General features: G+C 34.8%; 1 protein-coding gene and 1 long non-coding RNA gene across 3 annotated transcripts in view; both read right to left on the reverse strand.

The window, feature by feature from the left end:
* Positions 1-17,665, reverse strand: part of LOC125845586 (probable E3 ubiquitin-protein ligase BAH1-like 1) — a 253,315-nt gene that overhangs the window by 38,917 nt on the left and 196,733 nt on the right. The window lies entirely within an intron of this gene.
* Positions 4,584-6,889, reverse strand: LOC125845600 (uncharacterized). Its single transcript, XR_007444298.1, has 3 exons — positions 5,532-6,889; positions 5,307-5,408; positions 4,584-4,867 (listed from the first exon to the last, which is right to left on the reverse strand). It is a non-coding gene; the product is annotated as an uncharacterized LOC125845600 (long non-coding RNA).

Raw genomic sequence — 17,665 nt, forward strand, 5'->3', positions numbered from 1 at the left:
TAAGATTAATCTGAATAATAAGATGTTGCATGAAGGTCTGAATACTAAATAATTAAGATTGTTTCTGTTATCAACATATGAATGTATAAATTTATTTTTATTTTTAAAATAATAAATTTAAAATTTGAATAAAATACTAAATTGATCTAATATTATTTCAACAAAATATTTTAAAATTTCAATATGGTAATTGGAGATGGTGATTGTGTGTGTCGATTTGGGAGTATGTTTGACTAATGATGATGGTTGTAGTTATTATCTTATGGTATAATGGTTGACAATAGTGATTAATTGTGGTTGTTGTTGGTGTCGGCTGATAATTGATAATGAAATGATACTAATAGCTAACTGCAATGGTGAATGATGATGGTGGTTAGCGATATATAATGTTAACTAATGATGGCAATTATCGATAATGATCAATCAATATAATAATGGTTGGTGGTGATGATTGCAAATGATGGTTAATGGTGATGACAATTGATTTTGATGAGTGACGTTGTGATGATTGTGGTTGGGCTGATAATGGTGGTTGTGGATGGTAGACGGCGATAGGTATGGGTGGTGCTGGGTGAAACTAGATGGAGTAGTGGTGAATTGTCATCTTGATACAAATTCTTAAATAAACATTTTAATGATATTAAAACTTTATTATATATCTTAATCATTTGGATCCATTAATTATAAAATAAGAAAAACAAACACACTTAATAATTAAGATTCAGACCTTGAAAATAAACATACTTAATAATGAGATCTGAATAATTAAAATTAAAATATTCATAAATGCAAACAAATGAGACATTAATTAATAAGTGCTTAGGTACCACTTTCTTTAGAGCATAAGGAGTTTTAGTAAATAATTTAAAGGTGGGGTGGGCTGGGGGGTTGTAGTGATATTTATTTAATTACTCTATTATTATTGGATACTCGAAAAAATATGTCATTCCAATTAAAATAAAGGGAGAAGGCTTAATTATATATCATTGAACTTTGAGAAAAAACTTACTTTGTCATCCATTAAAAAATAGGTTTATCTATGTCATTTCGTTTGAGAAAATGCTCATCCATGCCATTATTTATTAATTGAAAACAATTCCAATTTTGCTAAACCATTTTTTACACATGGTTACTTATGATCTGACTACATTAATTAAAGGGAAAAAGGACAAATATACCTCCGAACTATTGTAAATGGTATGCAGATATGCTCCGTCATACTTTTGGGACATTGGTGCCCTTGCCGTCCAAAAACTAGAGCATATATGCCCTTCACTCTAACGGAAGACTAAATAGGGACACGTGGCGCAATCTTATCCGTCGATAAATGTCGGATCGGTGGATAAGATAATGACATGTGTATGTCCGTTAGTATAAAGGGTATATATGCTCTAGTTTTTGGACAGCAGGGACACCAATGTCCCAAAAGTATGACGGAGGGTATTTGCATACCATTTACGATAGTTCGGGGGTATATTTGTCCTTTTTCCCTTAATTAAATTACTTTTTAAAGGAAAAAGATTCAAATATGTCATCGAATTTTGAGAAAAGGCTCATCTATCTCATCCGTTAAAATTTGGCTTATCTATACCATTTCAGTTAACAAATAACAGCATAAAAGAACCCTTTCTCACACGAAAATGACATAGATGAGCCCTTTTTTAAAAATTTAATGACATATTTGAATCTTTTTCTTAAAATAAAGGAATTAAAAGAAAGCCATTCGACTCTACCAAATAAAATAAGGAATTAAAGGTGCATATTCCTTACTTACACTGGAATTCAGTAAGAATATTATTATATTATTGAGAATACTACAGATTGTCTTCTTTTTGTTGCTCAACTTTACTTTACTTTTTTATATTTTATTTGGGTGGTTTTCAATAAAGGAGATACAAGCATTAACTACTAATAAACTAACTATAGTGGAATAAAGAATAACAAAATTCTTACTTGAATGTTAAGACAAGAATATAAATAAACGTAGTATTTATGGAGAGCAAGCCTTCTCATGATATTGCAAAGATAATGAATATTTTGGGTATCGATATGAAAGGGATATTAAAAATCAACTTTCCAATCTTGTACTATTTGTTCGTAAGTTCACAAATATCTCTCTCTGGATAGAGTAAATGTCTTTGAAGGAGCATATTCTTTGGTGTGGAGAAAGTTATTTAGCGCGATTTCCATGGCCACGAGGCAATTCATTCCATGTAAACTTGTACCATCTCCACTCCACAAGGTGAGAAACAACGATGGGAAAATTCCTAGGGAATTATTCACAAAAGAAAACAAGCTATTACTAAAAGAAGGGTAAAGGTGGATGAAAGACACTACGAATTCTTGTATGATTGTTGCAATTTTGATTGCCACGATGGTGTTTGTTATTGACTTCACCGTGCCAGGTGGTAATAACGGTGCTAATGGTATTCCAATATTGCTAAAATAAAATGGATTTACGGTCTTTGCCATTGCTTCAGACATGTCAAAAGCCGTAAATCCATTTTATTTTAGCAATATTGGAATACCATTATCACCGTTATTACCACCTGGCACGGTGAAGTCAATAACAAACACCATCGTGGCAATCAAAATTGCAACAATCATACAAGAATTTGATGTGTCTTTCATCCACTTTTCCTCTTCTTTTAGTAATAGTTTGTTCTCTTCTGTGAATAATTCTCCCATCGTTGTTTCTCAGCTTGTGGTATATATAAGTGGTACAATTTTATCCACTTCATAGACAATTACTAGTAATTATCATTCCGCAGCAACATGTTTTTATATATATCAATTTGATTCCATGTTGTTTTTGTATGTCAGCTATAATATCAGTTGCGGAGTAAATTATTTTTATTTCAATTCAACAAGCTTGTCTATAAATAGGTGATACATATACAAACATACACAATAAATAAATAAATAAATAAATATACAAGGTAGATAATATATTCTCAGATACACATATACATGCTAGATGATTGATATGGACTCGACCCGCTCCTATCCACTCAGGGGTACCATAGCATGTCGGAAAGGGGAGACATACTGGGCATAACCACTCCCTTGATTGGGCGCGCCTGTGCCGCCTACCTTCCAATCGATACACAGTTGAGGAGGTCGATCACGAACGCTACAGGTGTGGAAGCGATCCTGGTTAGGGAAGGCTAAGACAGCGCCTCGCATATGTGTAGCAAGAGGGCACTTATGCCCCAACGGTGGGGCCTTATGGGGAAGGGCCCAGCTCAATAGGGACAGCACCCCTCATTTCAAGCGCACCTCTGAATCGACTGAATCCTCTCACTAATACAAGAATATAACAGAATATACAAAATCTACTTTCCATGATTTACTCATATCTTCACTTTAAACTATATATTAAACGTGGCATTCCTCGACCTCTATATGTAAATTGTCATCTATTTTATCAAAATTCTTATTTTCTTCAATAGATGTACTAATCATCTTCAAATTCAGTCATATTTATTGTATCAATCTCTTCTATAACTTTACTTAGCATTATAGGTGGAACTTGTAGGAACTGCAGAATTATTAATTTCTTTCTTTGTAATATAAAATGCATAATTAGTAAAATCTGAATTTTTCTTCTTCAACTAAATATAGACATGAACATTAGTATCGTTGTGGATTAAGATGAGCATCAAATCTTTCTTTCGAAGAAACTTAATTTCTAACGCATTCAATTAAGTACAACTTTAATCTGCTTTGAAATTACTTCAATTAAATTTTCAAAATTGAAAGTGGATTCAACATCAATACAGTCAACAACTAAATTGACAAAATTATTGGTTGATTTCCTTTAATCAAATGACGATGTATATGAATGTTTTGAGAGTTTTTAGAGTGGAGAAAATTGAAGTGGGTAATAGTATAAAAGAGTTGTAATGAGAATGAGAATTTTTTCCAAAGAACATATAAGGTTTATTATCACGAACTAATAATGGGTCAACACTATTTAAGCTAGAATATTGTAATGTATGTTTTGGACCCTTTTTTTGTAATGTAATCTTTTCTTTATTCTAGTAAAACGTTTCATTGCTTTACTTTAAAATATGTTTCAGATGTCCATAAAGCATCATTACATCAGTTACAACATAGTTTAGGAAGGCAGAATCCCAAGAAGTTCTATTTATACATGAAATTGAGAATTCAGCTACACTATAAGCTAACACATTTCATGTTCGAGGAATATATATAATCTTGATTTCTTCAAAAGACTTCATCAATCGTCAAACATCCTCACAATAGCTGTGTATTTTTATTTTGAAAATGTCCCCCTTTTTTTTTTGAAACTATCACTATTAAGGTAATTAGAGGACTTATATTTGCTTAGTTAAGTAATTTCCCACTAAAGAAAAGACAATATTGGCCTTAGAAATTTGTAAGACACATGCCAATAATCCAAGTGACCATTGATAATTATTGGAGCAGAGTGAAGTATACAACTATCACATATGAAGTTAACAATAAGGCTTTCAATTTGTTTTACATTTGATGGACTCTCTCTAATTAAACACATCATGTATGAGAAGAACTTGAATTTTAATTGAGATGGTAACAAAACTTGCTTTTGGAGTAGTCTTGATGATGTAGCATAGAATAAATTGTCAATTCTTAAAGAATAGCGACGGAGTGTGATTTACACGTAGATTTTATGTAGTGCATTCAATATCTATGTAATAAAATAATAATCGATTGCCTTCTTATTATGTATAAGTTTGATAAGCTTTGAATTTGGATACTACATTGTGAATGTTTGACCAACTTACTATTGCACTAATTGTTGAAGGTGTTGAAGGAACATAACCATCTCTTGGAAGTCAAGCTTCAGCAGCTTATCTGACCACTGCGCAATAAACACAACATTTAGGAGTTGTTAAGATATGACACCTGGACCTAACTCAATCCCAAAAGCTAGCTCATGAGGGGAGATTTGTCTAAGTCCATATAAGGAGACCAATTTATCATCCATCTACCGATGTGGGACTTCTTAACACTCCCCTGCATGCCCAAACCTCAACTAGAGCGTGAACACTTATAATGGGGGCACAATATCAGTGAACAACAAATTGGGATGAACCTGACTTCAACCTCGATAAATCTGGACCATTGGCCCTGATACCATGTTAAGATAGGACACCTAGGCCTACACAGTTTTCTTTCTACATTAGGGTAAAGAGTGTGTTTGTGTGTGTTGGCGTGCCCGTGCGTTTTCTATATATGTAATGCAAGTAAGACTCAGTGTCATCACATAAATCTCAAGCAGATATTAAGAGAAATCTTACTGTGAGAAGAAAGCTTGCAGCTATATACACAGGAAAATCTGGCAGTGCATCACCTACTGCAAGATATGTATCCCACAATCGGGTAACAAGATGGAAAGGGATCTGCAAGAATGGATGATAAGGTCTTTGTTTTTAGGGATACGGCATCTAAGAAGAGCTTTATTAACAATGTGTAACTTCAAAAAGACGAAAAAACTTAATAAAGATAAAGGCAGAAAAACAGACCTCAAGTATCGAGAGACAATTGAACCAGCGGACTGGAGAAACTCAAGCCCACTCTTCCATGTGTGTTGACACAGGTTCTAGAAAATGGGGAGGAACCAAATATCAAAATTATAACATGTCACCGAATTTTTCAGGAAGAATATAATACATAGACAGGAAGGACGGACAATAAATTGTGTGCTGTCATTTCTTAGTCCCCTACTTTCGATTGCTCGTACTTTCTTAGCTCTGAAACCACAGTTCAACCATTGTTAACCTCTAGCAATTTGAAAGAAAATAAGTGTTTTCTTATACATGATGAAATTCACCATTTTATCAGTTTCTTTTGACCTTTTGCAGTAACTGATCTTCCAGGGTCTTTTTTTCTTTTTTCCAGCATCTCTTTACCATGTCCAAATTTTTATGGTGATCCAAGTTCCAATTATCAGAAGACAATCTTTCAACCACCTCCATCAACAAATTATAACAGACAGAAATACATGTGTATCTCTTTCCAGCCAAATAAATACAGAGCAATTTTAGCAGGCCAATAAAACTAAATGAAATAAATACTGGTTCCAACTGTAAAACACTCTCACAATGTTGTCAACTCATCGAGGTATACATACCCTTTCATAAGGTCATAGAAAGTTAAACTTATTCACAAAATAAAAGACATAATATGTGAAACCAAAATTTGCTTAACCTTTAAAACTATTACCCCCTTTGTTTCAATTGTTTGTTTTAGTTTGACTGGACACGGAGTTTAAGAAAGTAAAGAAGATTGCTGATTCTTCTGGTCTTGAATTAAAGATTTGCATAATGTGTCAAAATGCACTTTAATTGTGTGGTCTTAAACATGTCATGTGGGATTTGGAGTTAAAAAGAGATGCCAAATTAGGAAACATGCACTCTTTTTTAAACAGACTAAAAAGGAAAATGAAACAAATAGATTGAAACAGAGGGAGTACATTGTTTCATGTGTCAAGAAAATCAATAATTTTTTACACCATAATTCCAAATTCTCTAGTATTAGGCAGTAGATAAAGACAACGAATAAAGTAGAAACCATTAGAACATTACCATCTATCCGTCTAACCAATTCCTTTAGCTTAAACACGAGCCTCTGGATTCCCGGTTGAGCAATAATTTTAAAGGTTATGAACACCAGCAGGAGCAATAAATACAGGTTAATGAGCGCCGATGCATCTTCAATTCTTCAATTTTTATTTCTCAGCTGCCTTTACGGTGACAGCTAGTAGGGTGTGCATTACTTTTTCTAATTTGGTTTTGTATTATTTGGATTCAGATTTTAAGTTTTGAAAAAAATCAATCCAATCAAAACCTAAGTTCAGTTTCGTTCAGTTTCTCTTAATTTGGTTTTTGGTTTATTGGATTTGTCACTTTTCTCTTAATTGCTAAAACCATCAATGTTTATTTGGTAATCGGAATGAACAAGGTAGTGTATGTAGCAACATCTTAGTGTGCTACTTGGTGTATGGAATATAAATCAGTAACTATAATGTAGATAAGCTAATAATCTTTGGTTTTTCGGTTTAATCCAACAAATGCTCACACCTAATGACTACTACCAATTTTGACCATGCCAACAGCCCATTATAACCCATTTGTTTTCTCATCTAGTTCCACATCTTAACTAAAGAAATAAATGTAATGCTATTTCCTTTCCTCTTCCCTTTGTAGAGAAATTCTACAATACAAGGAGAATGTTACAGATAATGAATACAGAGAAATAGAAATAGTTTACCATAAGTAAAGTATGAGCTCCAGGGATTTCTGAATTTGTGCTTGTTGGAAAAGGAAACATCAGGCACTGTTCTAGGGCAATCAACAGCAATCTAATAGCACAAGTGATTCAGTAGTTATACGACTGACGACATTGGGAGATGAGCATAAGGCATAAAAAAGATCAAAGAGATAACCCAACTGCATCGAGAATACCTGGCGAAGCATGTTGATCTCTTCATCTGTTCACTCGATATCTGGAATGTCATAGTACTGAGAAACACAATCAAGATAATCTAGATGCTTTCTTCTCAGAACTTCCTCCCTTCTATCTGAATTAAGGGGTGCATATCCCTGTTGTCAGCTCACTATTTAAATTTCAGAAAAGCAACAACTTATGTCTAATAAGAAAATCTGCAATCCAGTTTAACATGTTTCGTTAACTATGTAACTCAGTCATGTGAAGACAGATTTCATAAAATGGAAGCACTTGTCGACTAGAATACCTTTTTTACTTTTGAGAATGGTAACAATATTGTAAATGTAGAGCACAACTACTGTGCTAAGTCATATTTACAGATTGCAAAGAGGAATACAAAAGGCATAGCTTTCCCTTGGATCCTACTATTACAGGGATTCTATAATGTCTAACATTGAATCAATATCCTGTACTAAATCTTAATTCTTACACCAAAAATGAAATAAGAACAGGCATTCATCTTGATTTTGTATGTGGAGCTGCGGGTCCCTTCAAAGCATCTACAGTTTCTCCCTATGTTGCTCAAACTCTTCAAAAATGTCATCAAGTGCGTGGCGGATCCTTCAAAAGTAGTACACTTTTGGAGGATCCGACACGGGTGTGGCAACATTTTTGGAGGGACTGGGCAACTTAGGACACTCTCCCCTTCCATATAATCCACCACATGCAGCCTGGTACAATCTTCCACCAATTATTTTGTCTAACTAGTCCACCAGGTAAGTTTCAGCAAGCATGTAGCTCCCATAGAGTCATGGGCATAATCCATGATAATTTCATACTAAGAAATAGTTGCCAGAGCACTCCAGTTACTTCACAATGTATGAAAAGATGGTTTCTACTTTTAGACTCCAGTCCACATATATAACACCTTGAACACAGTTGCATTTCCCTTCTCTTTAAGTTTCTTCTGTAAGACAACCATCTCTAACAACTAACCACACAAAACAGGATATATTGGAAGGTGTCTTCACTTGCCAAAACGCCTTCCATATCCATACATGGACTGCTAATGTTACTATAAACAGACCCTTACTACGCCATCAACAATTTAATCTATCCTCCTCTATTGTGATTTCCTTTAACTGATAAAGAACTTTTAATACAATACATCTGGGAGGTTCCCTGTTATTGAGTTGTATTCTAGAAATCTATCTCCACCCATACTGGTCCCAGAAATCTTCCACTGTGGCTTCAGGAATTAGAGTCTTGAGTCTTTATGTCATTGAACATGTCTTCCAAAGTCGTATCCCTAACTTTATTCCAGATATCTAATATTTGAAGTTACATTTAATGGAAAGAGCAAGCGATTTATCCAGTTCACACGAAGACCATAAACCACTTTAAAAGATCAAAACCAATCTCCGGAATTTGATCTAATGGATATCTGCATCACATAGAATGAGCCAATGAGGGTATCATCTGCATATAGTAAATGTGAGACTTCTATGCCATCTCCCACCTTGAAAACTTTGATCCAACCATTGTAGTTAGCAATATTAAGCATTCTGCTAAACCCTTCCATTATTAAGATAAAGTGGAATGGATAAAAGGGATCACCCTATCGAAGACCTCTTTGAGCTGAAAAGAAACCCTCTAAGGACTCATTGAGGATTACTCAATATCTGACAGTACTAATGCAAAAATGAATCCAGTAATCCATTTCCTTCCAAATCCCATTTTGTTACAATTGTTAATATACAAACATCAATTCACATGATTGAAAGCTTTTTCAATGTCAAGTTTACAAAGTACCCCATTGTTCTGATCTTTATTTCTTGAATTCATCCATTCGTTGGCAATGAGAACAACATCCATAATTTATCTCCTTCTGATGAAGGCCATCAGAGATTTAGCAACCAGCTGGTCCATGACGCTCTTCAATCTTACGGTCAACAATTCAGATGTGATTTTACAAAAACTTCCTGTCAAGCTAATGGGCATAAAGTCCCTCGATTCAAGAGGCTCATTCTTTTTGGAAATCAAAGCATGTATGTTGCATTGAAGCTTTATTTGAATGTATGTTTGCTGATGTTATTGTTCTTTCTTGTAAACTTTACACTGCTTTTCTTATTAACTGCTATGCTTCTTCACTGTTTTCGTCCTCTTATACTTGAGTTTGATGCACTTGAGCCAAGGGTCAATTAGAAACAGCCTCTCTACCTCCTTGAGGTAGTGGTAAGGTTTGCGCACGCTCTACCCTCCCCAAACTCCACTTGTGGGATTTCACTAGGTATGTAGTTGTTGTTGTTGTATGCTGGTTATAGAAACCTTTGATGCTTCATAATGTCTACTTTGAGAAAAGACCAGCATCCCTGATAAATAGCATTGTGTATCCATCTGGACCTGATTTTTTATTCTCTGCATATTGTTGATTATATCTAAGACTTCCGACTCTTCAAAAGGCCTTTGTATCCAGCTGTTCTCTTCCTGTTAACCTTACAACAATCACCCCATGAGAAATAAGGCATCCACTCTTCAGTTTCAGAGTACAGGATCTGAGAGAAGGCCAAGATTTCTCTGTTGATGGCATCCAGCTATTCAATAGAAGTCCCATTGACTTCACGTTTATCAATGGTGTTGTATCTCCAACGTTAGTGGCCATCTTTAGGAAAAACTTGATATTTTTGTGTCCCTGCTTAAGTCATAACACCCTAGATCTTTGGCTCCATTTAATTTTTTTAAAATTTGGCAAAATCCTTCAATTCCTTGTGGATATCCATTCCTAAAGCCATGGGTCCATCGGAAACAACCTCTCTACCTATGAGGTAAGGTTTGCGTACCCTCTACCCTTCCCAGAGCCCACTTTATCGGACTACACTGGGTATGCTTTTGTAGTTGTTGTTTTCCTAGTGGATGTCCGCTCCGGATAAGAGCTATTCTCATCTAAAATTCTAGTCTCAAATATACTTTCCAAGTGGCAGTATTTATTAACTTACGGATTTCAATTTCTTTGCCAATACGAAATCATGTGCTTCAGAAATGTCAAAGGAAATCCACCAATTTTTTCCTCATATAAGTGAAGCCATCAACTCTAACCACCACAACTTATCAAACTTGAAGTAGGACTAGGAGCTAGATTTTCCCCATCCACCACATTGAAGCATCAAAGGTGCATGGTCAGATGATACTCCTGGAAACATAGACTGTTTTACGGACTTGAATTCATCATCCCGTTCAGTAGAGAAGCAGCTAATGTCAATGACCAAATTTGACTTTATGTATCTAATGATCTAGGCTAAAAAGATTGTTTAAATGAACCCTGGTGGTTTAGAAATGAACTTTCCTGTTTAAGAGTTGGAAAAATCTTCCCTCCATGTAATTTCACATAACAAAGTTCAATGCAGTCCCCTAGAGGTGTCACAAAACAAAGTTAAGTACCTAAAACAAACACTGAAACAATAATAGATAAATCCGAGATGGTTTAACCAACTACTACAAAGCATTAATCATATGATTCCATAAAAATAATGGAAAATGGCTAGTTATTTTTTCACATGTCGGAAAGAGATAGATCAGTGAATCATCTTTTGTAAATTTTACAGTGACTCAAGATATGTCATGCATGTTTCTTGTGATCGCGGATTGCAATGGGTTATCCTTGATCAACTGAGTCCATTCTTATCTCATTTAAGGCATGAGGATAAAAAAGTATTAAACTGAAGGAATTTGTTGAGTGAATCCATTCCAAATGAAATTCCACTAACAACACTTACCTATTACCCCCAGTGCAACCCGACTTTTTAAGAGAACCATAGATAAGGAATGACAGGAGACCCTACAACAAAATAAACCAGCCACTCATTTGAGAGAGTAAATAAATTAGGGTTGAGCTTATGACAGTCTTGGAACCTTGGAGAACTATATAACACTAGGCGTTGTGGTCAATTTGCTAGTTCCTAGATTACATTTTCTAGTTGTGAGTGCCTCAAGATATTACCCTTCTTTTTACAAGTCATCTACAAGGAAAAATTGACAAAACCTGTGGAAGAGCAAACCAGAAACAGTCGTTACGATTGTGATATATGCATAACTGTCTTTTTTAGTCTCACATTAAAGGGCTTAGCTAGGTGAAAATTCACAAAGCCTTGAGATGAGGGAAAGAAAGCATCACCTTTGTGATCAATGTGCCAAAGAATAAGCCAATGATAGCTTAAAGTGGCAGGAGGGGTGTAGGAATAAGCCACTATGACAATCCAATCCTACAAAGGCTTATCCTTAGCTGAAGATCAAAGTTGGTCTTTAGGTACAGTAAGAAATTCAAGTAAGCATAGTGACCCGAGAAAATTGAGTGGGAGGTGACAAATAAGTTTCCAATTAAAAAAAAGTGACAACTTGACCAAGGCTAAGTTAACTGAGTGTAAAATGTAATTTTTAAAAATTGTTAATCTTTCGTAAAATATAAAAAGACCCCAATTAGACAATTACAAATGACTTTTCAAATATATTCCTCACATCATTATCATGTAGATTTTACCCACCCTTACAACTTCTCTTCTTTTTCTCTCAAAAGAATCAACAACTTCACAGTAATCCACAACAAAATTATAACTTTGTCCCATTTTTTCTTCTCTGCCGCCGCACAGAGAGTTAGCTTTCGATTTTACAGGTAATTTTTTTTATTTTCTTCTCACGGTTAGGATTTTGAACTGAAAATGGTGATTTAGGTTAAAAAAGAAGAAGTTTTTATGTTTTTGAAGTAAAAATGATCATTTAGTTAAAAAAGAAGAGGGTTATGTGTTTTTTAAGTGAAAAAAATGGTGACTTAGGTTAAAAAAGAAGAGGGTTTTGTGTTTTTGAAGTGAAAAATTGTGATTTAGGTTAAAAAAGAAGAGGGCTTTGTATTTTTTATGTGAAAAATGGTGACTTAGGTTTTAAAAAAGAAGAAGAGCATGAGTTTCACATATTTTGTTGTTGCATGCATGTCCTAAATAGTGTATTATTAAATCAACAACAATAACAATAAATACACTATTTATTATGGCATGCATGCAACAACAAAATATATGAAATTCATGCTCTTCTTTTTTAAAACATGAATCACCATTTTCAGTTCAAAAATACAAAACTCTTTCTTTTTTAACTTAAATCACCATTTTTCACTTCAAAAACACAAAACCCTTTCTTTTTAAACCTAAATAACCATTTTTCACTTCAAAAACATAAAAAAAACTGCCCTATTTTAACCTAAATCACCATTTTTCACTTCAAAAACACAACTTCTTTTTTTAACCTAAATCACCATTTTTTTTACTTCAAAACTATAAAAACATCTTCTTTTTTACCCTAAATCACCATTTTCACTTCAAAATCCTAACAGTGAGAAGAAAATTAAAAAAAACATTACCTATAAAAATCAAAACCCTAACTCTCGGTGCGGCGACAAAGATGAACGGAAAAGAAAAATGGAACGAGTTAGAACTTTGTTGTGAAGTTGTCCTTGATTCTTTTGAGAGAGAAAGAAGAGAAGTTGAAAGGGTTCTGTGTTTTTGAAGTGAAAAATGGTGATTTAGATTAATAAAAAAGAAGAGGGTTCTGTGTTTTAGAAGTGAAAAATGGTGATTTAGGTTTAAAACAAAGAGAGTTTTGTGTTTTTGAAGTGAAAAATGGTTATTTAGGTTTAAAAAGAATAGGATTTTGTGTTTTTGAAGTGAAAAATGGTGATTTAAGTTAAAAAAAAAAAGAAGATGATTTTGTATTTTGGAAGTGAAAATGGTGATTTAGGTTTTAAAAAAGAAGAAGAAGAGCATGAATTTCACATATTTTGTTGTTGCATGCATGCCCTAATAAATAGTGTATCTATTGTTATTGTTGTAGATTTAATAATACACTATTTAGGGCATGCATGCAACAACAAAATATGTGAAATTCATGTTCTTTTTCTTTTTAAAACCTAAGTCACCATTTTTCACTTAAAAAATACAAAGCCTCTTCTTTTTTAACCTAAATCACCATTTTTCACTTCAAAAACACAAAACCCTCTTCTTTTTAAACCTAAATAACTATTTTTCACTTCAAAAACACAAAACTCTCTTTGTTTTAAACCTAAATCACCATTTTTCACTTCAAAACACAACTTTTTTTTTAACCTAAATCACCATTTTTTACTTCAAAAACATAAAAACCTCTTCTTTTTTAACCTAAATCACCATTTTTACTTCAAAATCCTAACAGTGAGACATTTGTAGTTGGGATCTTTTTTGTATTTTACAAAAGATTAACAAGTTCTAAAAATTACATTTTACACCCACTTAACTTAATCTCCTAATTAGTAGAAAGTTTGACTTAGCATTGGTCAAGTTGTTACCTTTTTTAAATTGGAAACTTATTTGTCACCTCCCACTCAATTTTCTCATGTTTCCCTAGAAAATATTTACCTGATTTAAGGAAAGTTTTGAAAAAAAAAATCCTTACTTGTGTATGGAAGTTATTTTTAAAAATATTAGAGGAAAATAAGTTCATTTGAAAAATATTTTCCAAAATATTAATTCAATCAAACATGAGAAACTTTGAAAAATATATTTCTTCATAGCAGACACACCCTTAAAATAAGTATACTTTTTAGAGGTTCCTACACCCTTACATATTTAAGGAGAGTGCAATTGGTGAATACCCATGAGTTATCCATATTTGATCCACTTTTAAGTGATTAGATAACTAAACCATTTAAAATGGGTTGGATTGAACGGATAACCATAAATTTATTTTGCCACCCCTAGTAGTGCCTGATATGGAATTGTTGACTTGGGTATTGGGAGGAGAAGTAGGTCTCCTCTGCCAACTACGTATTTAGGAATGCCCTTGGGAGCCAAATCAAAGCCCAAGTCTGGAATTCTGTGATTGAAAAGTGTGAAAAGAAATTGACAAGGTGCAATGCTCTGTACTTATCTCTAGGGGCAGAATCACCCTTATAAACTCAGTATTTGATGTGCACTGCCAACTTACATGATGTTTCCTTTCCCCATTTAAGTTGGGTTTATTCAGAGGAGTAACAAGCTTAGGAGAGATTTATAATGGCAGGGCCATAAGGAGAAAAAAGGGTTTCATCTAGTCAAGTGGAGCCATGTGTTGCATGGGGAGATAGGGTAGTTTAGGCACTGGAATTTAAAGTTGCAGAATAGTGCACTCAAAATGAAATGGTTTTGGAGATACCTTCACGAACCCAGGCTTACGGGGGAGGCGTAATCAAAGATAAATATGGTGGAAAAGGTGGATGTCAGAGGAAGTTCTTTCTCCATATGGAGTGAGTATATAGAGATCTATAAGTACATTATGGCCACTACTGAGGGATCACACTACTATCAGGGTGTTCAACGGGTGGATAACATCATTTTGGGAGGATAAATGGTTAGGTAATTCGAGCCTCAAAGAACACTATGTAGGCTTTTATGCTTTGAACTTGCAACAAGAGAAGTCGGTAGATGAAGCATGGTCTCCTCAGGGTTGGAATTTCAATTAAGAAGGAATCTAAATGATTGGGAAATGGATACATTAGTAGAATTTCACAAAACAGGAGAGTGTTGACAGATTATGGTGGGCAAAAGATGGTAAGGGACTCTTTAGGATAATTTCAACATACAAGTTGTTGAACCAGGACAACCAATAGATGATCAATTGGCCATGGAAGCACATTTGGAAAGTGAAGGTACATATTAAGGTTGCATGTGTTTCACCTGGATGTTATCCAAAGAAGTGGTTTTGACTCATGACAACCTTAGTTTTTTTTCCTAAAACTGGTAACTTATATTTCACAGCATTAAGGATATGCTGGCCACATCCAAGAAATGGGCTACAAGGAGAAATTAATTCCAAAAACTCCTAAGAAGTCCACTATCCGTTCTTCCTCTTTTATACACTGCTCTTTAAACCAAAAACATAGGTAATACAATTCTATTTGATCTTTTGGATGGCGTTAGACTTGCCTTCAAAAATCCTTTTATTTCTCTCCTTTCATATGTCCCACCGAATGCAGGCTGGTACTGTTTTCCACCATTTTTTTTTAATCTTGCTTACACCTACACCCCTTCTGATTCAACAACTCAATAAGTTGTATCCTGGTATTGTCTATTACTCCCTAGACAAATAGAAAAAGAATTTCCCAAATTTGTTATGTTACCTTATAGTATAGGAACAAATGTTAGTTTTTGTTTTTATAAGGTAACAAATGTTTGTTAGTTTCAGCTGCCTCCTGACGAAGAGCACATGTAGATGTTATTGGGACTCTCCTCCTCTGCAATGCTTCATGAGTGAGACATATTTTTTTATGACCATGAGTGAGACATGTTTTCTTCACCACCAACTCATGATGACCTTAGTAAGAGACCGATTTATATATGTTCATGGTGTTATTTGTGTGGTTAAGAAACTAAGACAGTTCGTCATTTATTCCTAAATTGAAGGATAACAGACATGCTATGTAAGATTTTCGTTAGCCTCAGAGGCATTGCTTGGACAATGCCAAGGAAGATTATTGAATTCTTGTTTAGCTTGGAAGCGGCACAATGATACCTCCCAAGGAGAATCACACCCCAAAAGTTAGATATTGAGGTGGAAGAACCTAAGCTATATAAACCCCACATCAATACATTGGTATATCGATGTCGGACTCAAATCTCATACCTTACAATGGACCATAACAAATCACCACGCTCTGCATCCGTAATTAGGTGGAAAAACCCAACACTATATAAACCCAACATCAGCACATTTCTATCTGATGTGGGACTGAAGCTGCATACCTTGCAATGGCCCATAACCAGCCACCATGCTCCGCATGACGATGGCTCCACACTAGATAGCTTTAATTTTACCACAAGTAGGTAGCTCTTTTCCAGGTAGACATTTTTTAGTCAGGCTACTTGGCTAGCCTGTGGTTGGCTATAAACTAAACATTGCTATCTACGAGCAAACACTGCAATACCGACATCACCATCCATGGCACGATGGCCACGGAGGGTGGTGGGTGGCTCTGATACCATTGATACAACCCAGGGAGAATCACACCTCAAAAGCTAGTTATTTAGGTGGAAGAGCCCAAAACTATATAAGCTCCATATCAATTTATTGTTATTACCGATGAGGGACTCAAGTCCCTTAGCAATGTCTAGCACACAGCAAGCCACATGCACTTGACTCAAAAATCGCTACACGAAAAAGAGTTACCTACTTGTGGTAGGGTGAAAGCTACCCAGTGTGGAGCCATTGAGGACGACAGATGAGAAGCGTGATAGATTGTTATGGTTCATTGCAAGGTACGGGACTTGAGTCCCATATACGACAATGATGTACTGATGTGGATTTATATAGCCTGAGGTTTTCCACCTCAATTAATAGTTTTTGAGGTGTGATACCCTGGGTTGTATCAATCATATTAGAGCCACCCACTACCCTTTGTGTCCACCGTGCCATGGATGAGGATGGTGGTATTGTTGTGTTAACTTGGGGCTGGCAATATCTAGCACATAGCAAGCCCAGGCACTAAACTCAAAAATCGCTACATGAAAAAGAGCTATGGAGTGTGGTGGTTTGTAATGGTCCATAGCAAGATATAGGACTTGAGTCCCACATCAGTATAGCAATGTACAGACGTGGGTTTATAGGCATGAGCTCTTCCACCTCAATAGCTAACTTTTGGGATGTGATTCTCCTTGGATTGTATCACAGGAGCTGGAACTTTAAATAGAGATAGATTGAGGATTGTCCCAGCTTGCAAATGGTGGACAATTTGGAAAGAAAGGGATTCCAAATGTTTTGAAGACAAATGCACTACAATACAAAAGATCAAGCTTCTTTGGTGTAAACAGAACTACATAGAAAACATTGCTTCAATCATAGATTTCCTAGATTGTTGTTAGGTTTCTGGAGCGTATTCTTTCATTTTTGCCCTTGTAAATATGGTCTCAGCACAACTTTGATGTTGTTTTTGATTATATATACACAAATGCTACTTTCTCAAAGAAAGAAAAGATTTAATTTCAAGGATATCAACATTCGTGAGCACTACATCAAAACATTGCGGTAACAGGTACTTTATGCTCATAAGTCATTGCTGTAATTTTTTGTAGACCATAAATTACTCTTGGTAAGTTTCATACTAGTTTCCTAGAGTTCTTACCTTTCCTCGTGGGCAAGCCTCTTAGAAAGTGCTCCATCA

The sequence above is a fragment of the Solanum stenotomum genome, chromosome 11 (genome assembly GCF_019186545.1).
Source record: "Solanum stenotomum isolate F172 chromosome 11, ASM1918654v1, whole genome shotgun sequence".
Taxonomy (NCBI): Eukaryota; Viridiplantae; Streptophyta; class Magnoliopsida; order Solanales; family Solanaceae; genus Solanum; species Solanum stenotomum.